Genomic DNA, 27,313 nt, shown 5'->3' with positions numbered 1-27,313 from the left:
TCCAACTTTTTCCAGAAGTTCAGATATAAAAGGCAGGTTAGAAATAGGACGATAGTTGCAGAGGGAAGATGGATCTAAGTTGGGACCTTTAAAGACTGGCATAACAGCGGCAATTTTAAGATCAGTTGGAACAATGGCAGATGCAAGAGATGTGTTTATCATATGCGGAATAGGTGCCGAAATGACTGACTCACAGTGTTTAAGAAGGGAGGTTGGGGCAGGGTCCAACTGACAGGATGATGAGTTAGAATGTAAAATTAAATCACTGACTGATGATGGGCTAGTGGGAGTGAAGGAGGAGAAAGGGTGGACAGTGTGTTCAGACAGACATTCTTCAGAGGATCTTCAGAAATGGTTGATGTGAATGTTTGGTAAATGGAAACAAAATGGAAAGAAGTGTAGAAATGAGTTACAAAGTTCATCAGAGCTGTGTGAGTCCTGAGCTGGCGGGTGAATTAGTTTCTTCACCGTAACAAAGAGGGCTCTAGGTCTACAACTTGCTTTTTGGATGATAGAGGAAAAGTACATTGAACTTGCAGTGTTGAGTGCTGCTCTGTACTTCAGCTGATGTTCTGTAAGAGATAATGTATGAACAGCGAGGCCTGTTTTTCTACAGAGTAGTTCAAGACAACGACCCACTCTCTTCTTGCCCGCAGTTCAGGAGTAAACCAAGGCGATGAACGAGAAGAGGGCATCAGCTTTGTCTTGATGGGGGCAAGCTCTTCAAGAGCAGCTGAGATAGATGAATTATAATTTGAGAGGATGTTTGAAGGACAGGACAGTCTCAAAGAGTCAGAAAGTAAGGGTGCACAGACAGAGGTGGAGAATGATGAGGGGTTGACTGCTTTAGGTTGCAATAAGATACCACAATTTTCTTGTATGACTTACAGCGAGGAAAATTAAATGAAAATTCTATAAGTTTTGATCTGAGATCACCTTAGAAAACATTAACCGATGTGTTAAACTACCTTAATCAATGTGTTATACTAAAATGTGTTATCAATGACTTTATGCCTCATTCTATGAGAAGACTTCACATGAGGTCAGTAAAAAAAAAGCCATTTTAATCACTCAACGATGATTTAAAGTAACATATACTGTATGCAGTAGAAAATGTTGAATTTGTCTTGTTTATATTCTAAATTCATGACACTAATGCGCTAACACACTATATGCGGCCATTATATGCGCCAGTTACACTGTTATTGTGATTTAAATTCAGGCTTGGGGAGTAACGGATTACTTGTAATGGTGTTAGGTAATCAGGATACAACTATTAGGTAACTGTAATCATTACAGTTACATAAAAACCCCATCGTAATCAGATTACAGTTACATTTTCAAAAAATTGGAATTACTGTCAGGATTACAAGTTTTAATTTCTGACAAAAGAAATAGTGATTTTTCCTGACATAAAGTGATACAGAGAGCAGTTTGTTTAGGGTAAGAGATGGTTTAGATGCACATTCTCTTCAGGTTCTCTCTCATGTCTCACATCAGCACTGAATGTTAACCAAGTCATAATTCAGTGCATCAGTTCTGATTATATTTGCTTTATGAAAAATACTTTATCTGTAGCAGACAGAGAACAGAGAGTTCTCCTACATTAACAGCTCATTTTCTGTTTTCTTGGTAGGGTGCAGTGTACGTTTCTTTTCCTTAGATATAATAACAGCTACAACAGTACTCATAATATTAACATGTTCTGTTTGCATTCAAGGCATCATTTAAAGTTTTAGAGATCATATTGATTTTATCTTGACTTTATTTACATATGTGCCCTTGTGGTAATCCAAAAGTAATGAAAAGTATTCTGATTACATTACTTTCATATTGATGTAATTGGATTACGTTATCAATTACATTTATAGTTAAGTAATCAGTAATCTGTAACGGATTACATTAAACTGTAACCCTCCCAACTCTGTTAATAATGACACTGATACAATTGCAAAGACAAGTGTATAAAAGTGATAATTTTCAGAATGAAGAATAATCCTGGCATATCTTACTTTAGACAGATGTGTGAATGGCTTTCGCTGCAGATGGCACATGAGTGAATGGGCACTTGAAAGTATTTGAGAAGATTTGATTCCTTTTGTAGACTAATTAAACAAAAATAAATCGCATGACATGGTCTTGCAATATGTCTCTAAGCGAACGATCATACAGATGTATGTAAGTTGCACCAGGTCCCTAATAACTCTACATGCCGATGTGTTCATGTTGACTGATTTTGACTCACTAAACAACATAAACAGAACTTGCTGTCGGCATCAAGGTAGGTGGAGCTTGGGGGGCCTGGGTAGCTCAGTGGTAAAGACGCTGGCTACCACCCCTGGAGTTCACTAGTTCGCTAGTTCGAATCCCAGGGTGTGCTGAGTGACTCCAGCCAGGTCTCCTAAGCAACCAAATTGGCCCAGTTGCTAGGGAGTGTAGAGTCACATAGGGTAACCTCCTCGTGATCGCTATAATGTGGTTCGTTCTTGGTGGGGCGCGTGGTGAATTGAGCGTGGATGCCGCGGTGGATGGCGTGAACAACACGTCTCCGTGGCAACACGCTCAACAAGCCACGTGAAAAGATGCACGGGTTGACGATCTCAGATGCGGAGGCAGCTGGGACTCATCCTCCGCCACCCAGACTGAGACGAATCACTACGCGACCACGAGGACTTAAAAAGCACATTGGGAATTGGGCATTCCAAATTGGGAGAAAAATAAAAATAAAAAAGGTTGGTGAAGCTTTAGGTCACACCTACCGATGACATGGACCAATAGCAGTAAAGTGTTTTGCTGTCGAATAGAACTTTTCCTAAAGGTTTGCCCCAGTGAACTGTTACAAACCACCGGAACAAATGCCAAAACACCTTCTTTTTGGCCAGAGTTTGTACTAAATGACGTCACACCCGTTTGTTCTTTGATTTCGTAGGAAGTATATCGAGGCATTTATCCTTCGCACTGCTCTCGAAGTAAAGCTCATCTTGCCAGCTGGTGTTCACAAGATTAGCAGCAGGCAGGTATGAAAACCCTCTACTGATTAAATGTCCTTTATTAATAACGTCTGCCATCCTTCCATCTATTAAATTCTTTAACTTGTGTTGACACCTCAGCCTTCACTTGGCCACGTTTGTAATCAGTATGAGATCCCAAGGCTTCTTGGACTCTTATCTAAACACAATCCAATTCCCTGGCCCCATCTCTTCCTGAATTTGAGTGAAGTTTCAGATGATATGAGCTACTGCCTGTGCTAAAAGAGCCTTTAAAGAATGAAATTCCCAAGATAGATTAATGTATTGCTAAAAAAAAAAAAAAAAAAAAAATGGAATTAGAAAAAAGAAATCTCTTGTGCAGGTTGCTACTCATCCATAGTTTTAGTGTCTCAGTGGACTTGAAAAACATGCTTTGCACGTCAGTGGTTGGATTCATCCCCACTTTGTGCATGTCTCAGATTGTCGATGATAGCAAGGGGCAGGGACTAGAGAAATAGACCCAAGCGAGGAAAAAAGAGGAGGGCAAAGGGGACTAAGCGATTTGATGTCTAAATATAGGACTCCTGTCTTAACACATATCTCATGCAGACAGTCACATTGTAGTGGTATATGTGTGAACCGACTCATCTTGCAGAAGTCAACATTTTTTTTCTCTGTTTTTATTTCATCTGTGGGGTTCAAAAGAAACTGTGCTCTCTTCATGTTTCCGCCATTCCTCCAGTGCAGTTGCTCAGGCAGATGACTCACAGTTCCTCTCCCACAATACCTACAGGCATAAATCAGCCTCTGTAGGATTAAGCTGAAAGCAAGCAAGATTAAATGGATCTTGCAACTGTCTTCCCATACATCTTTTCACATGGCTCTCTGCAAAGTCCAGACTTTCCTCTTTGTAAAGGGGATCTGGCTTACTCTCTTATGGATGCAATATGCTGATAGGTCAAGATGTAACGTAAACAGAAGCGTCATGCCCACTGAGCCTAGGCAAGTTTGAATGCAACTTCAAAAAGAAATAAAGTATATTAAGATAATTAAGTTGCACGATTACTTAAGGGGAAAAAAAGTGCTGTATCAGAAAACACCCATTCACATTTCGCACCTTCCACAGATAATTTGCTTTAATCTAAAAACTCTGTCATATACCCACCCCCATGTCGCTTAAAACGTGTATGTTTTTTTTTTCTCTCTCTTACAGTGGAACACAAAAGGTTTTATTTTTAAAATGTAAAACTGTTTTTTTCTCTCTCTCTCTCTCTCTCTCTCTCTATACAACTAAATGCAGAGTGAAACTGGTGCTCTAGAATTCTGCTTGGCTTATTAAAAACAAATTATAAATATCAGGTTTAGTGCTGAAACTAAAGTTTTTTTGTTTGTTTTTAAGTAGGTAAAAGGATTTTTTTTTCTTCTGATTTATATCGGCAACATATCATATAGCAATTTAAAATATAATATTAGATTTTATATAATTGTTTTAGTTGATGTATATTGATCTATATATATTTGCTGTATGTGCAAAAACATTAATGACAGTCCACTAAAAAGTAAAATTGGTGCATTATTCTTTAAAATGGTGTATTTATTCCAAAAGCTGCTTAGAACACAAGAATTACTGTATTTGCATGCAGTGGAGATGAATGACAATGCTGTATGGAATTTTAAAGACAGACTTTGGAAAGGGCATGGCATTATAGAAGATAAGCAAAGAGAGAAAGGTCACAGAGAGTCTACTTTTTCTTCAGATCATACTGAGCATACTTATGACGTGTAGCTTTTTTTTAACAGGCAGATGCTATTTGCACCACAGGGCAAATAGTGGCAGATATTATTTGCACACCAAGCCTGGTGCAAATAATGGTAGATACTAATTGCGCCCTGGTGCAAATTGTTTCAGATAATATTTGCACCCATAATTAAATACTAACATACAGTATGGGCATCACTGCAGTGTGTTTGTTGTGTTTATTTAGAGTCCCACAGTCACACTACATCAACCCTTACAACCAAACCTGACCTTAACTTAGAAAAAATAGCCTTGGTTTTACTACAGTAACCACGGTTTCACGCGGGAACGAGTGTGATCAACAGACCCCCGCCTCCGGATCAAACCCTTCTCTGCACTCCTCGACATTCGCCGTGAACAAATCACTATGATGAAATCAAAATTTTTTTACATTTTTGTCTATTATTTTAAGTAGTATTAAAGGAAATATTAAGAGCGGAAACAGGAAATCAAATGGTAAAAAGAATGGGAAAAAAGAAGGATTCGAACCGCGGCCACTAGGACAACTCTACACAATAACACACTGCCTTTATACCCCACGCCACTGCAGCAACATCTACTGGTTAGTTTGTCATATATTTCTGTGGTTCCACCAGACTATAGGCCTTTTTCAAACTCCGGGTTTTGGAACACGGAAGTAAATGATTGCAGGGTAAACTTTGACAGCGGTGAATGGGAGTGAATGGGAGACCACAGCAAATATTATTTCCACTTACCCATTTGCTCCAAGAGCAAAAGAAAAAATTCACTATTACATTTGAATGACTTTCTAGAAGAAGAAAAAAATTGAGAGAAGTGGATTAAGACAGTAAAATGGGAGAAGATGCCAAATTTACTGCTACCCTCTCAGCAGCTGCAATAGATACCCCCACGCAGCTGTGGTAATTCCGTTTTTAAAACTAATTCTAGGGTAATATAATTTTATATAATAAAATAATATTATATTAACACAAAGCATAATGTTATAAACTTACACTCAATATTTTAAAAAAATATCACATAAAGAAGTTTGCTAGGTTTACGCTGCTAAATAAGGCGGAAACGTGTCATCACAGTCTGTGAAAAAGGTCTATTGGGGTGCAAATAGCTGCACTGTGTGGCAGTTGCTATTTACACCGGGGTGCAAATAGACACTCCGTTTTTAATGTGTGTGTGTGAGATCGAGAGACAAAGCAAGAAATTCAGAAAAATGTAGACCGACAAATGCAACACTTGCTATGAGCAAAGTATGCAAATAAAAGAGGAGGTCACCAGGGCCAAGGTTCTAACGTGGCTCACAGACATATTGCTGGTAACGGGTTCAGTGTAACACATGCATGTTGATAAAAGGTACCACAGGAAAGTTAGAGAGAGCTGTGATGTTGAGACATAATGTTACAGAACAAGGGAAGTATTGTACAACCCTACTGACACTGAGCAAACATTATTCGACCTGTTCTTATCATCCTGACCTCTCTCATGCAAATGGACAGCAACACTTCCTGTCAGACAGGGGTTTGTATTGTATTGTTTTTTTTTTCTTCCCTTTTTTCTCCCCAATTTGTAATGCCCAATTCCCAATGCACTCTAAGTCCTTGTGGTGGCGTAGTGACTCACCTCAATCCAGGTGGCAGAGGATGAATCTCAGTTGCCTCCGCATCTGAGACCATCAACACGCACATCACATGGCTTGTTGAGCGCGTTACAGGAGAGAGGGCATGTGGAGGCTTCACACCTTCCACCACGGCATCCATGCACAACTCGCCACACACCCCACCTAGAGCTAACCACATTATGGTGACCACAAGGAGGTTACCCCATGTGACTCTACCCTCCCTAGCAACCGGGTCAATTTGGTTGCTTAGGAGACCTGGCTGGAGTCACTCAGCATGCCCTGGGATTTGAACTCGTGAACTCCAGGGGTGGTAGTCGGCGTCTTTACTCACTGAGCTACCCAGGCACCCCTGTATTGTATTGTTTTGGTTTGTATTGTTTGAGTTTATACGGAATTCTTTCTGAAATTGAAATCATTCTGAGAAAAATAAACTTTTGTGATGGTTGTCTGGATATATATATCTGGCACCAGACACTAAAAATGGTTAAAGAAACTGAATTATTATTTATTTATTTTTTTTTTTTTTTTTAGCAGAATGTAACTGAAAACCGGAACAAAATTATTTTCAATTGTTCCAGAGTGAAAACATTATTTTTAAATGCTGGTAACAGGTTATACCCGGTTAATTTTGTTCTGATTATTTTTTTCATGAAACTAAAGGCCAAAGGGTTTATCACAGTAATTTTTTGGAACTTCACCACTTCATGTTGCCTGAAAAAATTAAACGTGTGTTGGTGCTAATGGAAACTGCTGCATCACATATTTTTTTGCCTAATTACCTTTTTAACAGCTATGTATAATTACTACATATACATTCATGGCTAATCCAGATACAAGGAAAACATTATTAGTGGTAAAAAGTACTTTTCTCATTTGTTGCCAAGTCTTCACTGAATTATTGTTTTATGATGCATTAATAAAGTTTTGATGCTGATGGGTTTTGACTCCGAAGTAGATCTGTAAATAAAATTATACTTAACTGTTAATTAACTGCTTTTTATGATTTTTATGCCAATAAATCCACCACACGGAGGAAAAAAAATAGCTTATTTTCACTAATTTTGGTGAGGTAAGTGACTTATTCTGGGCATGTTTTTCCAAACCATGTAGCTTGTTTCACTTGTGAGATCTGGCAACACTGCAATTGGTATTTCACCCACCCCTTAGCGCAGAGTACTGTCATTTTAAAAATAACATTATTAACAGTTCTTTTTTTAGTTCTAACTGGTAACCTTTTGAAAAGGAGGCTGTGGAACTTCTGAACTGGAATGAAGAAATAAAATTTTTGCATAGAACGAACCGAAATGAAAAACATTTCGTTTTTTAGTCCCTTCCCAGCACAGTATCAAATACTGCAGAATATGCTTAGCAGGTTGTTAACTTTATTACACGGCTCTCTGCAATACTCTATTCTGATTGGTCAATGGCACCATCCAGAGGTCCAATATTGCTCTGTAACAACCGCATATGCAGGGATTAAGACGTATCAGACCACTCATGCGGGTACTGTGAACAGCCTTTCCTGCTTCTTGGATCGCTGTGCGATCTCTACAATAAGCGAATAAAATCATTTCAACTCAAATCATTGTTTCATGTCCATTTATTTGTTTATTTGGCAAGTAGTCTTGTAATAGGCTGAATAATGAGGAGTCAGATGGTCATTTTCACAAAATAAACACCAACAGATCTTCGACACAAACCAGAGGTAGATTTCAGCTGTTCTGCGATTTCTTTCTTCTTAAATTACATAACTTCAATGCAAATCAGTATTATATGTCCATATATTTATTATTTGGTAAGCAGCTGTGTAATAAGCATGATAATGAACAGTCAGTCGGTTGTTATCACAAAATAAACCCCTTCAGGCCTTCAGGATGATACAAGATCATCCTGATCACCCTGTTGGGGTTTATTGTGCAGTAACAACCGGCTGACTGTACATTATCCTTTACTTATTTGACATTTTACCTAAACTATAAGTAGGATATTTTATTTCCCTTTCCCCTTCTGTCACTCACTCGACGTTGTGTCAATGTAGTGACACTAGGGGTCACCCTTGGGAGCCCCAAACACCTCAGATCTTTGAGAAAAGGCCAATGAGAATTGGAGAGTGGAATTTGCATGCCACTACCCCGGACATACGGGTATAAAAGGAGCTGGCTCGCGACCACTCATTCAGATTTTTTCTTCGGAGCCGAGCGGTTGTACTATCAGCGAGCTGAATACTACCAATGCTTTTGGATATACGGCGCATTTCCAGCGGTTTTCTCTCCTTCTGCACGACGAGTGCAGATTTCGCCCCTGGCCGCTTCGACAGAGCTAAAAGTGTGTGTATTCCTGCTATAGAGTATATATTCTCTATTAGAGCACACACATTGACGTTGAACGTCTTTTTAAAGACGCGTCTTTATAAAGATGCCTTTCCGTCTTTGTGTGATTCCTGGATGCGGTCGCTATCTCTCCACTTCCGTCGGCCACGGGCGCTGCCTCACATGTCTGGGCAGCAATCACACTGAGGCAGCATTCGTGGATGGTTCATGTTCTCATTGCGAGAATATGACCATGGCAACGTTGCGGTCACAGCTTTCCTTCTTCCGGGGAAAAGCCACTCTAGCCGCCCCCCGCGCCTTGCCTTTTACCTCTTGGTATGAGGCCGGCCTAGCTGGCGTTGGAGGCAATTTGGGGGCTTCATGGGCGCGGCTCCGCCGGGTAAATCCCCGCGGACCTCCCATTCCCCAGCACGCTCGTTTGCCCCTGGCAAGTTCCGAGAGGAGACCAGCTCGCCCCAGGGCCAGCTTAGTGTCCCTTTAGGAGCTCCGGAGTGGGATGAGTGCTCGATCGCTGCATCGGAGAGTGTACTGGTGATGTCAGACGCCGAGGAATCGACTGGGCTGTCACCTTCGTTTCAGCCCTCCCAGTCTGAGGCTGATGGCGAGATGACCGCCATGCTTGCCTGGGCCGCCGCGTGTGTCGGGAACCTTCCACCCTCCGCTGGGCACATAACTGGTAATCAGGTTGCTGGTTCAATTCCCACAGCCATCACAATTGTGTCCTTGAGCAAGGCACTTAACTCCAGGTTGCTCCAGGGGGATTGTCCCTGTAATAAATGCACTGTAAGTCACTTTAGATAAAAGTGTCTGCCAAATGCATAAATTTAAATGTTATACCCTGAAGTTGCATAGGAATTGGTGTTCTTCCCGAGCTGAAGACCCTCAGAGATGCGCAGTCGGGTCAGTGCTTTCTTTCCTGCAGGAGAGGCTGGAGGCTGGCCTTGAAGGTGTATGTGGCCGCCATAGCAGCACACCACGATACAGTGGACGGTAAGTCCTTAGGGAAGCACGACCTGATCATCAGGTTCCTCAGAGGCACCCAGAGACTGAATCCTCCTACGCCACGCCTGATCCCCTCATGCGATCTCTCCATGGTCCTCCTGGGCCTTCGCGAGCCCCCTTTGAACCGCTAGAGTCAGTTGAGTTGAAAGCCCTCTCTTTGAAGATGGCCCTCCTGATTGCACCTCCAAGCGTTCTCTGTCAGCAATACCTGCCTGGAGTTCAGTCTGGGTGACTCTCACATAATCCTGAGACTCCACAAGGAGTCTGGCATCCTCGTGGGCACTGGCCCATGGCACCCCTCTCGCAGACATCTGCAGGGCAGCGGGCTGGGCAACACCCAATACCTTCATGAGATTTTACAATCTCCGGGTTGTGCCGGTTTCGTCCCGTGTTCTGTCAGGTATGGACAGGTAAGTTCGGGAATACGGACAGCTTGCCGGGTGTATCGCTTGCGTATAGCGCCTTTCCCCTCCAAAGAGGCGAAGATGTGCGCTTCTTTTCCCATGCGAGTTCACGAACCCGTGAACCCTGGATGTCCTTCCTCCCTAGACCTGTGGCTCTCGAGTTCAGTGGAGGAATTCACAGCCGGAACCAGTACTTGTGCTAATATGCCCTTACTGAGGTAGGTGCTCCCTGTGATGTATTTTCCGCAGTACGGTCTCCCTGTTGGCAGACCTGCATCTCCCTTCGACACAGCCCTCTCTGTCCTGGTCACTGTGTTTGTAGAGCTCCTCCCCTTTCAGGCAGGACCTACCACAGCACCTCTTCCATGTGTGGCTCTGAGCCCACATGACGTGCTTGCCACATGTTACCTCCCCTCCGGGCAGGATGTGGTCTCCGTGGGGTCTTTTCCCCCTGAAAGAATAGGATAGGAAAAGAACACCTTCCCCGGCGCATATATTGAGCGTTAAAATGGCCCCAGCCAAATAACTGAATACTCTGTGGAGAGAAAACATAGAGAGAAAAGGCTGCGGCTGGCGTGGCCTGCTTCCATACTAGATACGTCTCTTCACCCCCTAGGGATGTGGGGAACTATACAATGTTTTAGAGCCTACTACGCACGCAGCAGCTTGCTTGCACCTGCACCGGCAGTCCACGTAACATGGTTCAGCTAGTTGTGGCATTTCGTATAGGGACTCCTAGTGTCACTACATCGACAAAACATTGAGTGAGTGACAGAAGGGGAACATCTCGGTTACTGCCGTAACCTCCGTTCCCTGATGGAGGGAATGAGACGTTGTGTCTCCCCTGCCAAAACGCTGTACTACCCGCTGAAATGGTCGGGACCCTGTCTCGGCTCCTCAGCACAAAACCTGAATGAGTGGTTGTGAGCCAGCTCTTTCTATACGCGTATGTCTGGGGGAGTGGCATGCAAATTCCACTCGCCAATTCTCATTGGCCTTTTCTCAAAGATCTGAGGTGTTTGGGGCTCCCAAGGGCGACCCCTAGTGTCACTACATCGACACAACGTCTCATTCCCTCCATCAGGGAATGGAGGTTACGACAGTAACTGTGACGTTCGTTCTTCTTGTAATCTCTATAAGGAATTTTTTTTTATCTGATTTAAGGCTCCCACCCCACCCTGATAAAAACAAGCCTAATGTAGCATTTAATTCAAAGTCGGATGTAGGATATCGGAAATCAGAGTTGAGGATTTCCATTGCATTTTTTTCATTTAGGAAGTTGGAAATTTTGACTGTCGCTTTCCAACCAACCGAACTCAAACAGAGAACCATTCTGGTGGAACAACTTTACTGACGTACGATTTGTCACTTGCCCAGTCAGCCCATTCTAATCGTAATTTTGCAGCACCACAGTAGAAAAAGAAACATTAACCGTGCCAAAGAGCCCAGATCAGTACAGAACAGCACAGTTCCGCAACGAGAACCATTCAGCCTTGATATGAAATTTTTTTTGGATGAGCCGTATTCAAAGCCATTGTAAAATGACTATAAATGTATACCTGCAAGAGTACATTTTATATTAATGTGCCAAGTTGCTACAGTATGTTTCTTGGCAACTCCACATAGCTGGTTAGGGTAAAGGGATTGTTTATTTTGATCATTATTAATAATAATTTTTACTGCGTATATGACATGTCTTTAATCGTATTGCTGTTGCTGCTGTTTTATAAAAGCCTGCCTTACACTGTGCCTAAGAACACTCTTTGGCCGTTGTAAAATCACTGCAAGTCCTCTCGCGGCTTATTGTTTTTTTTTTTTTTTATGTATAAAAAACAGCCCACTCACTCTGTGTATGCTATTTGGTGGTTGTAGTTGCCTTGTCCCATATAACCAACTGTATGTTAGCTATAAGTAGGTTGAAAACTGGCTGAGTTAAGGCAGAATGATGCAGAGGGCCAATATTGAGGTAAGGACTTCTCCACTGCTCCAGGGCACACTGTCAGCAGCATTATTCTCACCCACCTCATCCTCTTTAGTCAATTCCCTCATCCACGACTGCTGAACATGCTCTTCTGCTGCATGTAATTAAAAACCCTAACTTCAATCCACCATTTACTGGGTATAAGTTCACTCGCCTGCCGCAAAATCTCCTGCAGCAATTTGCTATACAAGCCAATGTAGCAGTTTGCATTTATATATTATTGGCCGCATTGAATTTCTGTGTGTAATTTTAAAAAGGCTTTCATTCTGGATGTTGGGGTTATAAGACACTTGCAAAACATTTACATGGTATTACCATGTTTTATGGACATATACCGTGGTAATAGCCGGTGTTGCAATATTTGAAGTACTTTGGAGTACCATGTAAATGCCTTGCAACATGAATATGGTAACTATACAGTTCAATGTATTCACTGAAAAAATTTAAATGTGCTGTCAGAACTTTAAAGGGATAGTTCACCCAACAATGAAAATTACATAATGATTTACTCACCCTTATGTTGTTAAATTACAGTATGTTTTTTTTTTTTTTTTTTTTTTTGTAAGAGGAACTTGGATTATTGGAGAGAAAGAGAGAGCGAGAAAGAGGAGAGAGACACAGAGGGAGTGCGGTCTGGATTTTTGGGGGGGTTTGTTCAGCTCATCCAGTTAGTATCTGCCTTCCTTGGCTTAGCTTATACATTGGCATGCGGTCTCTCAGAACGGCTTCACACAGCCCCTATGGCACACTGGCCAGAGATGATGAAATATGTGTGACTGACAGGCAGACAGACTACCAAGTGTGAACGAAATGCACTGTAGACGATGAGTGTTTTCTCAACACAAAATGCTTATGTAGAAATATATAAAAATGTGTCCAAATTTATGGGGGTGAAGTTTTTACAGATAAAATATTCTTGGTGATGGTATTTTAATTCATATTGCAAATGCAAGTGGTCAGGTGCATTCTTTTTTGCAAGCAACATATAAAGAGCAAAACTCCATTAATTTTAGTGCGCACCTAACAGCATGGAATAGAAGTATGTTTGTATCTAGAGTGGCATTTACAATGATTGCTCAAAAAATTATCTCTGAAACTGAGTGCCCATGAAGTTATGTACTTCCAAAGCTCTGAAATGAACTACATCTCCAGCTCTATTAGAAAAGCTCACTCACAATTAAACTTTTCAGCTACTAAAACAGCAGTTCCCATTTAAGGCCTGCTAATAGTAGAAATCACAGCACAAGGAATTAATGTATTCTCGAATGTTTAAAGGAATCTGAATTTCCAAATCATATGAAAACCTCTGAAAATAATGTTGTAGCATCATGTAACAGAGTAACAGAGCTAACATGTTACATTGAAGATCATTACATACAATATGTGATGCATTATTCAATAATTGTTGTACTACATACTGCAAGTCAGGAACTATTTCAGCCAGTTAGACTTTGTCAGCAGTCAGGCTTGAAAGTGTCCCCAAATGACGTGCCTATATTAGGCTAAATGCCCACCTTAAACAGTGTGCCAAAATCAACTACAATGGGCTCTTGGCACCTCATTCCTTTGGATTGTTCCAGATGAAATGTCTTTCAAAAGTTCTCAGTTCTGCAACACAATGTCTAGTTTGATTGTATCCCTTAGCAACTTGACACTTCATCCATATTAGCTTGCTGAAGCATTCAGTCTTCAATTCCACAAAGAGAATAGCATTATATTTTTACAAATGCAGTGACAAGTGGAACACCACAACACTGTTTTCTTCCTTATTTCTCTTTGTTTGAAATATGAATAAAGTCCATTTACAAAAAGATTTCACTACTTTAGACACTTACTTTAGAACATCCCAATTTTTTTTTTTTTTTTACATCCCCACACCTTTTTTTATATGGGGATGTTGGGTAATGTTATAATTACCAGAGCTTCTCAGTCATTTTAATCCCATAAAAATCAGTCATGTCAGTGATATTTCCTGACTTTTTATGAAGTGTGCGTTCCCACGCAGATAAAAATGACAGCATGTTTTACCTACTGTAAAATGCCTTGTAAAACAACCCCTGGTAATATTAATCCTGTGCAAATTGAAATGTTGGTAAAAAAAAGACCCTAAATTAGCACTTTCCAGCCCTTGAGCCCCTTAAATATTGCTGTTTTTAAGTTCGCAGAGTGTCTGAATTGGATATTGGTCAAGAGAAGATGCCAGAAAATGCAAGACGTGCTTCACAACTGTAGATAATGCTGACTGTTGTGTTTGAACAAATTCAGGTTTTTCTCAAGCATTTTATGTTGTCGAGTGTTTATTTTCCCATTTAAAAGAGCAAGAAACGATTGTGTTTTCTTTTGGTAAGGATAATTAGAAAGGTAAACAAGCACATATGTTTTTTTTTATTTTTTTATGATTCGAGCAGAGTGAGTTCAGGAAATTTAAAAACATATATTCCGGAGGGACAAATAAAATAATGTGAAGGGATTGTCTATATATTTAATTGAAGAGTGTAATGTAAGGCTCTTAATGTCACCAGTTTTGTTGTATTTAGTCAGATATTCTATCAATTTCTTATAATCTGTCCCAAATACAGTTGGCTTACCAATCAGAACGTACATCTCAGACATAATTGGATTTGCTAACCAATCACATTTTCCAATTCAGTGAGGGGCAGGACATTTCCAGCATCTAATGCTGATGCACACACATCCCTGGAGTAGGGCTAAAGAGTCTCCTCTTTAAGAAGGAAATGGTGAACATTGTTTTTTCCATGCCAAAGAGTATAAAAAATGTAGGTCCAAGTTACACATCTAATAAAGAACTTAAAAGGTGCTACAAGCATTTTTTTTTTATTTATTTATTTTAAATCAGGCATAAATGTCCCTACTTCTTGACATATATCACTGAAATATATGGCCTGAAAAATCACACCTGTCTCTGTGACAGACACAGCCTCCATAAGCAGCAAAAAAAAAAGAAAAAAAAAAAGGAAGGAAGTCTTGGGAGCACCTCATGCTCTCTGCCTCTCTTCTTTTTATGCATTTGAGTTTACTGACTTTGGCTTGGCTGACATGTCTTTGGAGGGTGGGAATTTGGAAGGGTGTTGTTGAAGGGATGCAGACCAGTCTAATTCAGTAACTAAGTGAATCTAGCGGTAGTTAGCAAAATGTCTGAAATAATTTGCAGCTCCTTAAATTACAAAGGCAAATAAACAATAACTATATATGTTAAATATAAGTTATGAGCATGTTAAGTCTTTGTAAAGGGAGGAGCTCTATTTTGTCTTTTGGGTCTGTAAATTAAGCTGCAGATGTATGCTTGAATTTGGGTCCATTACCATGGCTAAGCCCTCTCTCAGCATGAAGCCTATTTATCATACACCTCCATATCTATCCGACTTCCACTGAAGTCTACTTTTGAAACCGAGTCCCAAGCTGAACCTGCACAACAAAAATAAGGTCAAAAACTGCCTGTGGATGTTTTAATGTTCGGAGATGTCTGTTTTAAAGTTTTAACTTTAAGAGCTGTTATCAATGGTTGCCCATGGGTGCAGAGGGTTGAGCGGCTTATGATGTATGGAGGCAGGAAAGTCAGCTGCCAATATGCAAAATGGGATGAATGTCATTATCTTTTGAGGACTAGTGATGTGAGAACTGCCAGTGTGAGCCGGGAAATGGTCCATCATTCTGCTGAATGCTTTTCCACCCCCTCAAACATCAATGCAATCCAGTTTTGCCATTGCATAGAGGGACCTCTTCTCCATTTTTGGCATGCTGTGGAAACAGAGACTAGAGAAACAAAGCTCTGATGAGACTAGCGCCTGTCTGTAGAACTAAATATTTGGGAGGATGTACTGTATGGAAAACAATACCCACTGACTGGTGGGTATAAATGAATCTTGGATGATAAGCAACGTTGAAGACCAAGAAAGTGCAAAAGCTAAAAAACTACACAACTATTAACACAAATGCAAAGACAGACAGACAAAACACACACAATTACATGCACACATAGGTGAGGTTGATTCAGACTGGTTAAAGCTATTTAAAGTTTTATGAAAAATGGGACTGTTTTGGCATGACAGCACTGTCAGTTGATCCTGTGGACTAAGCATTCTAGTGGCATACCCTCTGGACTGATGCACCATAACAGTGTACATGCATTGATCCTACTGTACATCGTAATATTGCAGTTAAAAGGTTTTCAGGCCTCTGAATTATGAGTTAGAAGAAATTCAAGACACATGCATGGATTCAAACTATGCAGACATCCATGCACACACAGTCACCCTAACACTTGCTTGCATGCACATATGGAGCACAAGACACATTGTACATTAGGCCTTTCATATTCACCAGCATTCACATGTGATTGGCCCTCAACAGTTGTTCCTTAGCCTGCAAATTGACCAAGAAAATCAAACAAACATTTTCATAATCAGTATCTCTTTTTTTTCCAGTAAAAATATCCATAAACAGGGGCAGTGCCACCCGTTATTGAATCTTGGCCACCCCTCTGGCCACCCCTGTTGTGCAAAGCACTTTTGACAACACTGACAGACAGGTGACATTTTTTTCACCTTTCTATGATGCAAACAGTCTGCACTATTCAGGCTGAACAGCTGCAAACCGCCCACACGGCACAAACCTCTGTGTGTATATGTGTGATATCATATAATGACCGTTGCAGTGTATGGGATCAAAATCCCGCCAAATGTATTGCGGTCACGGATCCAAAAATAATAAGCATGAATCAAAATAATAAGCGTGAATCAAAAAATAATAAGCGCAGATAAAAAAATAATAAGCGCACAAATAAATAAAAAGCACAGATCAAAATAATAAGCACAGATCAATAAATAACAAGCATGAATCAAAAATATATAAACACATTTAAAATATGCTGCAAAAAAAAATCAATAATAATAATTTAAGCAAAGTCATCAGAGTTGTAAACAAAATCATGTTTTCCTTGGTTATATTACTGTTTTTTGTGCTCTCTGACAATTTTGCTCATATTTTCATTTTTTTTTTTGTACGCTTACGCTGTATTTTTCTTTGCTATTGTTTCCAAGTTCTGTGCTTAATTTTCCAAAACTTGTCAGTAGAGTTTCATGTAAATCAGAGGGCATTTTGCGTCCCCATTGGTCCACTAGTTCACAATCATTCGAAGAGGGGAGGTGACGTCACTCCAATGCAACTCCGATGGCTGCTGCTCAATATTATATTATTTGTGGTTGATAGATATGCTGCTTGTGTCTGTTTTGAGTATTTTTTGCCAGCTCTAGGAAACAATGTGTTGTCTGAGTAGGCCATTATCATACTACATTAACACATGTAACGAGTCTGAATTTAGTTAGCAGAGTCTTTAGTTTAGGCATTATTTAAGACTTCCTTGTTTGTAGGTTATTGGCTGCATATCTAAAAAAACAAAAAAAAAAAAAACAAGGCTGGGATGGTTGGTGTGTATGTTTGATGCATGTTTTTACTAGCTGTACCAATGTAGTCGCGAGTTCAGAACCCAACTTGATCCGCTTTTCCATGAAATAAAATCCAGATGTGATCTATAAATTCTGTAGAATGTACAGAATTTCTGTCTGTAGAATTTGCTTTTGTTACAGCATGTCACAGTCAGTAGTGAATGTTTTTGGCCACCCCAATAAAATCACTGGGTCTTACCTGGCCACCCCTGAAAAAAAAGTTCTGTCTATGGCCCCTGTCCATAAACATCTTAAAACAAGATAAATGTACTTGAAAAGCAAATTTTCATAAGATATTGAGACTTGTTTCAAGAGAAAACATCTTGAATTGGGTATATTTGTCTCAACCCACTAGCAAATTATTTTCTCTTCTTTTAATGCATAAACTTTGCCAAATTATGTCGGAATTATGCTTAAAATAAGATAAACTATTTGCAAATGGAGTAAGAAAAATAAAAACTTTAACATATATTCTGTGAAAACAAGTCATATTATCTTAAATAATTTTGCTTCAAGGATACTGATTTTGTTTTAAGAAAACTTCCATTTAGATATTTTTACTGAAAAAAAAAATAAAAATAAATAATAATAATCAGATTTTATTTTATTTTTTATTTTATTTATTTTTTTCAGAGCAACACCAGTTTTTTGTGTTTAAATTTTGTGTTACAGAGACAGAGAGACAGAAATCGAGAACCTGGCCCCCCTGTGACACTTTGTTACCGATTACCTTTACTTGCTTTAACCTACATGTCCACATTAAAGGACTCCTGTTGATATGCATTGATGTGATCCCTGTCTCTGATCTACAGTCACCAATATCTGTCACATATTGGAATGTGTGTTTGCAGCTAAAGTGCTATTCCATGAGGCATGCATCACTGTTACTTTGGCCATTAATGTTCACTGACCCTGATGGAATGATCCCCATGCAACAGAAAAAGCATTTATCCATAAACTCTCTGAAAGCCAAACGTGCTGTGCCCTCCACTCACTATGGAGTGATAAGCCAAATAACCACTTTTTACCACTGGTCAGAGTAATGATTTTTCTATGGCAATACAATTGTTCTTTTATGTTACAGGATAGCAAGTCAAATGCACTCACGCAGTCTACCAGAGAAAACAAATGAATGAAGAAAATCTCATCCACATATCTTCCAGCCTTGCAAATCTACACTGATCAGCCACAACAGTAAAACCACCTGCTTAATATTGTGTAGGTCCCCATTATGAGTAAATTCTAGAAACTGTTGTGCTTGAAAATCCCAGGAGATCAGCAGTAACAGAAATACTCAGACCAGCCCATCTGGCACCAACGATTATCTGCGATTATCTAATCAGCCAATCGTGTGGCAGCAGTGAAGTGTGTAAAATCATGCAAATACGGGTCAGGAGCTTCAGTTAATGTTCAAATCAACTATTAGAATGGGGAAAACATGTGATCTCAGTGATTTGGAGCATGGCATGATTGTTGGTGCCAGATGGGCTGGTTTGAGTATTTCTGTAACTGCTGATCTCCTGGGATTTTCATGCATAACAGGCTCTAGAATTTACTAAGAATGGTGCCAAAAATAAAAAAACATCCAGTGAGCAGCAGTTCTGCGGACAGAAATGCCTTGTTGTTGAGAGAGTTCAAGAATGGCCAGTTCGAAATGACAAAGTCTACGGTAACTCAGATAACCGCTCTGTACAATTGTGGTGAGAAGAATAGCATTTCAGAATGCTATTCTGAGATGCGGGTTGGCGCTGTTTTGGCGGCACAAGGGGGACCTACACAATGTTAGGTAAGTGGTTTTAATGTTGTGGCTGATCAGTGTATTCACCCATGCCATAACAGCCCACTGCACTCTACGTTAACAAATGATATCTGAGATGCATAGTGCTGTTGATAAAACCAGCTCTGACTTACGCTGTCGCCGTCAACTCCCAGCGTGCTTGTGAGTGAGACTGAAGTAAAGCATCACCTGGCACTCATAAGATCAGTAGCTGCATTCTCCAAAGGAATTAGCTATTGTATCTGCTGCCAGTTTTTCCCCTCCAGGTGTACATGCCTTGTTCTGAAAAGCATGAGTGTTGAGTGGAGAAACTGCCTTAGTGAGTCGATTTTATGCTTAGAGTGATCAAAACTGACAAGTTTAATCACTCTGATCTATCTAGCCCTGTCAATAATCTTTGCTGGCTTTCACACATATGACTTACGCATTGTGCTTACGGTATGTCCCAAGCGTAGCTGCAGGAGATATGGGATCTGTGGTGATGACAATGGCTTTAGGCTGCCTTCGATGGAAACATACCACAGAACTACCAAAGAAAATAGTTCAGACTGACTTAATATGGATGGTGCACAACTCTGACAAATTTCTAATCCACACTCATTGCCAAAGATAGTTTGCTCGATAGAAGTACATTAGCCTACCGCAGCTGTGCCAATAATGATTCAGAATTACATTCTGTGATTTACTCTGAGCAGTACCTTGGCAAACGTTCTCCGACCCTGCTGAAATGTGCACCATTCTGCTTTGAGAAAAGTTAGGTAGTGTTAACAAAGAACCGGTTTGATGCAATGACTGGATTAGGTTTGCCAGGTTAGTGGCATCAAACCTTTGAAAGAATATTGTTTGCGGTCCCTGAGTTAAATAAATATCCATGAGCTGAACTGTATTGCCTTTTTTTTTTTTTTTACCTAAAACAAAAGATGCTGTGTTTTGTTGGTTCACATTTCAGTCAGATTCTGACATTCAGTTCTCTTTCGATCTAAGTGGGTGATTCTCATTTATAAATTACATGCATAATAAGCCAAATAGCCTGGACCAGACTTTGTCTGGCTACGCGAATCTAACCGACTCCTAGTTATACTCCCTGATAACTGAGGTGACAGATGCAATAGAGCGCAGCTGCTCTGACCACCATGGGCAAACTGAATAAGACCTCAGTCTCAAGGGAAGGATAATAACATAAGGTCTCATTACATATCAAAATGCAAACTCTAATATGACACAATAAATGTCCTGAAGTACTGTAACATGGCTGAGTCAAAACTGAAAGGATGACACAAGCTTCAAAACTCAAGATACTACTTAGGGAAACTGAATTGTTGTTTTCTGAACTACATATTCGTTATTACTGAGTAGTTGAAAGCATACTTGGGAATTTGATTGTTATAAAAAGCTAATTTAAGTTGAAAAAATAGATGAGGTTGAGGTTAATGATTTGTCAAGTTTTAAATGAGCAAAACCGACCTCCCTAAACCTTAAATCTAAAACTAACCAATAGTGTCATAAAAGCAAATGTGAGATGAAAAATGCAATTGCTGGAGCAACCATGTCATTTTGTGGTGTTTCTATAAGACTTTTGCCTCACATATCGACTCACGTGCTCCTCAGGACTTGTACCCAGGTCCTTTGCATCACAAGTGCAATGCTCTCTCAGTTGAGCTACCTCGCAATTTGATCGCACACGAACAAGCTTGTAAACGTTGTCGGTCATGCAATGCAAACTTTCAAATGTATAGCTCTATAGGTAATGCACTGCAGTAAAAGTGTTTAGATGTCATAAGATAGCAATGTTGGGCCTCATGTATTCAGATAGTAGACAAAGGCAGGCCTAACACAGTCGTAAAACCTAACTCAGGCCCCCACATAACAAGTCATCTTACTGATAAAAACCGCGCCAAAATCAAACAAAGGGAGTCCAAAACAGACTACAAATCCCACGAAGCCTTGCTCACTAAAGGATCGAACTCTCAACTCCTATTGGATGAGGCACACAACAGAACGCACCTCAACCATGACATCATCAGGAGTAGAAATACCTCTGAAATGCTTCCGGGATTTGCTTCCAGCAACTTTGCCCGCCGTGTGTAGATGCAGCTCATCGCTGCTCTCATGTGCAGCCTCGTGGCACAAGGAAGTAACGTCCGACTTGAAACTGTGGCCATACAATCTCCATCCCGCTGGACGAGTTGTGATTACTCTGTGTTCCACTGAACACTCTAACGGATCTGAAGGAGACCGCCGAGCAATCCGCATCTTCATCCGTTTGCCTGCAGAAGTAAAGAGATAAAAGATTTCTCTTCCATCTTCAATCAAGTCAACGTCGCTGATTTCTCCGCCAGCCCGCCGAGAATCAGCAGCCGTACCGCCCGCCAACAGAGCGAGGAAACGGCCTCCCATCATCACCCGAGCCTTGAGGAACCGAGTCGGAGTTAAAGGATGGATGAACACACATTCTGTGTCCTCATGCGATTCAAGTAAGAGGTTTACGTCTGGGCAGAGATAGAATATTATAGTGTGTTATTCTTGTGTATCAAGGTTATTGCTTGTACAGTTTACGGACCACCTGCTCATTATTAATACTCAGGGTATTAATTATCATGAATGAGATTTGCTGTATTGTAGTCCAACCACATTGGACTGTTGTGCATTTCCGCCATCGCGTAACAACCAGTAAAGCCCTACAGCATTGTGTGAGGAACAGGCTGTTTATTAATTGATAATCTGCCATTTTGCTCATTATGAATGCTACCTTTATATAGCGCTTTTCTGACACTACACTCAAAGCGCTTTACATAGTGAAGAGGGGACTCTCCTCAACCACCACAAGTGTGCTGCATCCACCTGGATGATGTAACGGCAGTCATAGAATGCCAGTACGCTCACCACAAACCAGCTGTTGGTGGAGAGAGGTGAGTAGAGTGATACAGCTAATAAATGAATGGGGATTATTAGGAGGCCATAATTGCTAAGAGCCAGTGGGGGGAATTTGGCCAGGACACTGGGGTTACATTCCTACTCTTTACGAGAAGTGCCCTGGGATTTTTAATGACCACAGAGTGTCAGGACCTCGGTTTAACATCTCATCCAAAAGACAGTGCCTTTTTACAGTATAGAGTCCCTGTCACTGTACTGGGGCGTTAGGACCCACATATACCACAGGGTGAGCACCCCCTGCTGGCATCATTAACACCTCTTCCAGCAGCAACCTTAGTTTTCCCCAAGAGGTCTCCCATCCAGGTAGTAGCCAGGCTCTATCCTGCTTAGCTTCAGTAGGTAACCAGTCTAGAGCTGCAGATTGATATGGCAGCAGCATATATGGCTGCTTTCACACATTATTTGTGTGAAAGTGAAGGAAGGTCATTGTTGTTGTAGCGCTTCTAGCGTTAATTTCACCAGGAAGCTGCCATGATGCATACATAAAGCAAATATCTTTTTGCAAAAATGTATCAATGCAAACTCTGCCCATATGGCCTAAGCAAATGCATCAATGCCTCAAATTCAGTAGGGAATTGGTTTCTAAGACGTATTTTTGTACCTTATGTAACTGTACTTCAAGTTGTCATGGAAATATTTTAATGCCTCCATGTAGGAGTAAAGGACAATTGCAGAAATATGAGGGATGTTTGATTGGATTGCTAAACATAAAATAAATGAATTTATATTTTCCACTTTCAGCAATATGGTGCAATGTAGGGTTAGGAAAACATAATTCAAACCCACTAACCTCCTAACATATTCCACAAACTGTCAGACATACTACTTAAGGTATTTTGACCTTAAAATCAAATTAAGGGCTAATAGTAAGCAGAGTGGTTACTGTGTTCACATAGTAGTCATACTGAATAAATGTCATGTTAATTTCTGATATATCCTTGGTTACCAACTTTTTAATGGATTTTCTTTTTTAATCGCAAAAAAGTTAAATTAAATGCTGCTGCTCCTAGTTTGAATACATTATGCAGAGAAGTTTTACTGCACTGTGATGTGGTAGATATTTTGAAACTAAATGAGTAATGTTTTATATTAGGCATTTTAATTCTAATTGCTAGGTTTCTGAATGATACATCTGTACATTCATGTTACCAGTCATTCTGTATAGTCACTTTGGGTTTTTAGCTCTTGGTGTTTCTGATTCAATCAGTGAAAGACCAATAAACAAGGTCATGGGTCAATTTTTTTTTCGAGAACAATCTTTAAGGGAAGGTTTATCTGCTGCTGGAGGGTAACGGACCTCGTTCTGCACTGTGGTAGATTTATTGACTATCTGATGATCCCAGTGCCCCTGATTAGTCTCTGCACACTACATCTGTCTTCACTCATTACCAAACGTGTATATGGAGCTTCACAATCACCCTGTGTCTGCCAGAGTTCATTACACACAAACCAAGTACTCTTGCACAACGACTTAAAAGACACTTCACATATACATATACAGTAAGTGCTAAAAAGGACTTAATGTGAACTATGACAAGCAAAAGGGATATAATGTACATAAAAACACAATAGTGCATGTTGCTATATGTGTCAGTTGAATAGCGGAAGGTCGCAAGGTGTGTTTGTATTACTGCTTCACATCGATCCAATCATCCTTCCTCACATTTCCCCTCTCTATCTTCTATTCCTATGTGAAGAGTTCAAAAGCTATGGAGACCACTTGAACAAAAGCCAGCATTGTACATTATAAAAAAAGCTAGTTTCAGGTATTCAGCTTCACTGCTGAGGTATACTGTTGAATGGTGCTGCTTGGATTGAGAAAACATAAAAACTGTTACAGTCTCGACCCAATGACATGACTCTAACTCTGCTTTTGAAACATTATTTAATTGCGTAAAGCTTTCTGATACATTAGGTTTAATTAAGGATGTTATCTCGGTGCGGTAAACCAATGTTCTAATAACTCAAGGAATCGTTTTGAGAGTGTTAAGGTACTAATTACATTTGTTACAATTAATAAACAGCTTTAGTTTTCAGGTTTGCAGGACACAATTTAGTATTGCTCCCTCGAAGGAGGCAACACTATTAATTTATGATTGCATTAAGTAGAAATAACTGCTGATGTTTAGAATTTAAAAACATGTTCAGGAAAGAACATTGAGCTATGTTCACAATGTCTGTAGTAGGAGCATTAAAGGCCATATGTTATTCAAGAGCAATTTTTAATAAAAACAACAGTGTGTGTAAAGACTGTGCAAAACTGCAAGACCGAACAGTTAAAATAACATAATAGGATGTAAAGTTTGTATTAACAGTTACATTATCTGCTACATAATTTACAAAATGGTATGGTGTGTAATTGTATGAGAGAGAGATACAGTATATTCTTAATGTATTTTCCCATCAATTGACATGGTTTCATGGATAAGATGAAAGAAATTTTGATTCGATTAGTTTTGTGGTCCAAACAGTTGTGACAAAAGGTCTGCTTCTAATGATACACTTAGTTTTTATCTTCAAGGTATATGTTTATTGTCCCTATTTGACAGGAATGCCCAAAAAGGGCACCAATATTATGAAGGCAAAGATCAAAGGTTTTGATCACAAATTTTTAATGTAGTCACTCCTCAAAACGCTCAAGGACCTGTGGTGTATATTATCATGATTTGTGCACTTTTGGTAATTGGTTGCCATTATGAGGTGACTATGGTAACGATGCGGGAATGTGTCCTGTGTGTATCGAAGATGACTTGTCCTATGTGTGTTTCTAAAGCTCATCCTCTCATTAGTGGCAGGAATGTTTTATAGGTGTGTGGGAGGTCTGTTTGCACAGGGACTCCGGTTTCCCCTCAATTACCAAAATGAGTTTGCCCAGGCTCCGGCAACAAACTCCTGAAAACTCGACGAGGGGCTGGCAGTAAGTGTGCCAGGACGTATTTAAGGATGAGGCATGGAGCTAATAGAATCAGAGCAATATGCAGATGCGTTTATATGGAGCGGTGTTAATCTAATAAGCAACCTGGGTACTTATCTTGAGTGCACGTATACTGTATGTGTGTGTGTGTGTGAACAGTGTTTTTTTTAAAGTGTGATGTATCAGTGATTACACCCCGTGGAAGTTTGAAATGGGTTTCTGAAGATACAACAGCTGGACAGTAAGGCATTAAGCGACTGTTACTTGCACAGTAAGATTCAATCAAGATGTGGAATCCAAGTTCAACACAGATATTTCTATTTTTATTTTTAAAGGAAAAATGTACACTGACATTTTTGTAAATTGAGAATTTAAGAATCTTCACGCAGTTCTTTTCCATGTAACCACAGTTTAAAATGACTATGTTTGTCAAGTTAAAACAAAATTATCATAAACGTAGTCCACACAACTTGTGTGCAATATTCTAAGTCTCCTGATGCCAACAAAATATGAAGGTAAAATAGTGCCTAAATGATCTGCATGCACAGAGTAAGAGTTGTGAAAGTGTAAAATCAAAATGCAAGTGTAAAAATAAATTGCATGCACACAAAACATTTTGTAAAGGTGTAAATCAAGTTGCAAGTGAAAGAAACAAATATTAGCAATACTTTAATGCTTTGCATAAGTGTAATTCATGTGTTGTGGATCTGTAATTGCGTATTAACAATTTAATGTGTATCCTTCTGGCTTTTTTTTCGTGCTTACACTTTTGGCACTGTTTTTGCACCTAAACATGGCCAAAAGCATTGCAAACCTGCAATCGGTGATATGCAAGCAAAGAAAGGGTGTCATGAACAGCTAAACAGATTGACCGAGTAGAATCAGTCTGTATGTGTAAAATAAACTACTGCAAAAGTATAAATGACTTGTGTTTGTGGCAGAAATAATCCGATATACACTGTTCCGTCTTCCCTTTGTTGGGCTCACACTTTTGGCACAAATTTCTCACTGAAAAGAGTTCTGCAAGTGCGAGGGGGGAGGCAGGTCTACCTGCTTCTAGTAACTAATCAAATGAGGTTTCCCTTGACCAGTTTACTCTGACCTGATTGGTTTAATAACGTGACAGACAGCTGCTTCTTCATATGGCTCAGCATTGTTCCTCTGGGTATCTTTCCTCTCTTAAATATTAAACTTAAATATTAATACATACACAATTTAATTATATTTACTTTTATCACTGGCAAGGCATTTTGGTGAATATATGGAATTGGCTGGTATCACAGAACTCATGCTAGAAATCAAATTAATAAAGTAAGCCATTTAAAACAAAACTCTGTGAACAGATAGATAGATAACTTGTTTCATTTTGTTTTTTTTAGAATGAGTTCAATGATACCAGCAAGTTCCATCCATCCATCCATCCTTCCAATGATAATCGAAGGTAATTAAAATATAATTAAAATATAATTAAAATAAAGAAGAAACATTTAAACACTAGATTGAAATGTATATAAATAAATGGTGTCAGCTCAGCTTTACACTTTACAAGAAGGTGTATGTGTTAATATTTCAGTTTAATATTTAAGAGAGGAGAGATACCCAGAGGAATGACGCTGAGTCAGAGTAAAGTGATCAAGGAAAACCTCATTTGATTGGTTACTAGAAGCAGGTATGCTTGCAACTTGATTTACACCTTCACAAAACATTCTGTGTGCATGCAATTTATTTTTACGCTTTCTCAAATCTTACTCTGTGAATGCAAATCATTTAGGTACAATTTTACCTTCATAACAAAAGCTTTGTGTGAGGAACATACTGAAATTTAAGCCATTATTCACTGATAATCTTCCCTGTTAACTCAAGCTGTTGTTCCCGAGAACCATTGCCACCAGGTTGTTGAGTCAGTGAGTTGAACTCAAGAAACATCAGTCCAATTCCTGAGCCGGATTACTGAACTCTGATCCAGGTCTTGAGTTCAACTCACTGAATCAATGATCCAGTACTTGATTTAATGGCCCACTTAAAGTCAATATTATCAGTGAATGACAACATATGTTTTGGTCTGTTTCTCACACAAATCTATCGTATTGCTTCAGAAATCTTAGTATATAGTGCACAAGTCGTATTAACTACTTTTACTGTGCT

At 39.7% G+C, this 27,313-nt stretch overlaps 1 protein-coding gene across 2 annotated transcripts in view; it reads left to right on the top strand.

Annotated features, from left to right (window-relative positions):
* brinp2 (bone morphogenetic protein/retinoic acid inducible neural-specific 2) overlaps positions 1-27,313 on the top strand; it is a 138,137-nt gene that overhangs the window by 15,402 nt on the left and 95,422 nt on the right. Inside the window, exon 2 of one of the 2 annotated variants that reach the window (XM_051698740.1) lies at positions 26,548-26,609. The exons of the other annotated variant lie outside the window; for it this stretch is intronic. The gene's annotated coding sequence lies outside the window, so the exon portion shown is untranslated. The remainder of the gene's footprint in view (positions 1-26,547; positions 26,610-27,313) is intronic. 2 annotated transcript variants of the gene reach the window in all.

The sequence above is a fragment of the Myxocyprinus asiaticus genome, chromosome 5 (assembly GCF_019703515.2).
Source record: "Myxocyprinus asiaticus isolate MX2 ecotype Aquarium Trade chromosome 5, UBuf_Myxa_2, whole genome shotgun sequence".
NCBI lineage: Eukaryota > Metazoa > Chordata > Actinopteri > Cypriniformes > Catostomidae > Myxocyprinus > Myxocyprinus asiaticus.
This window is presented reverse-complemented; position numbering and strand designations above follow the sequence as displayed.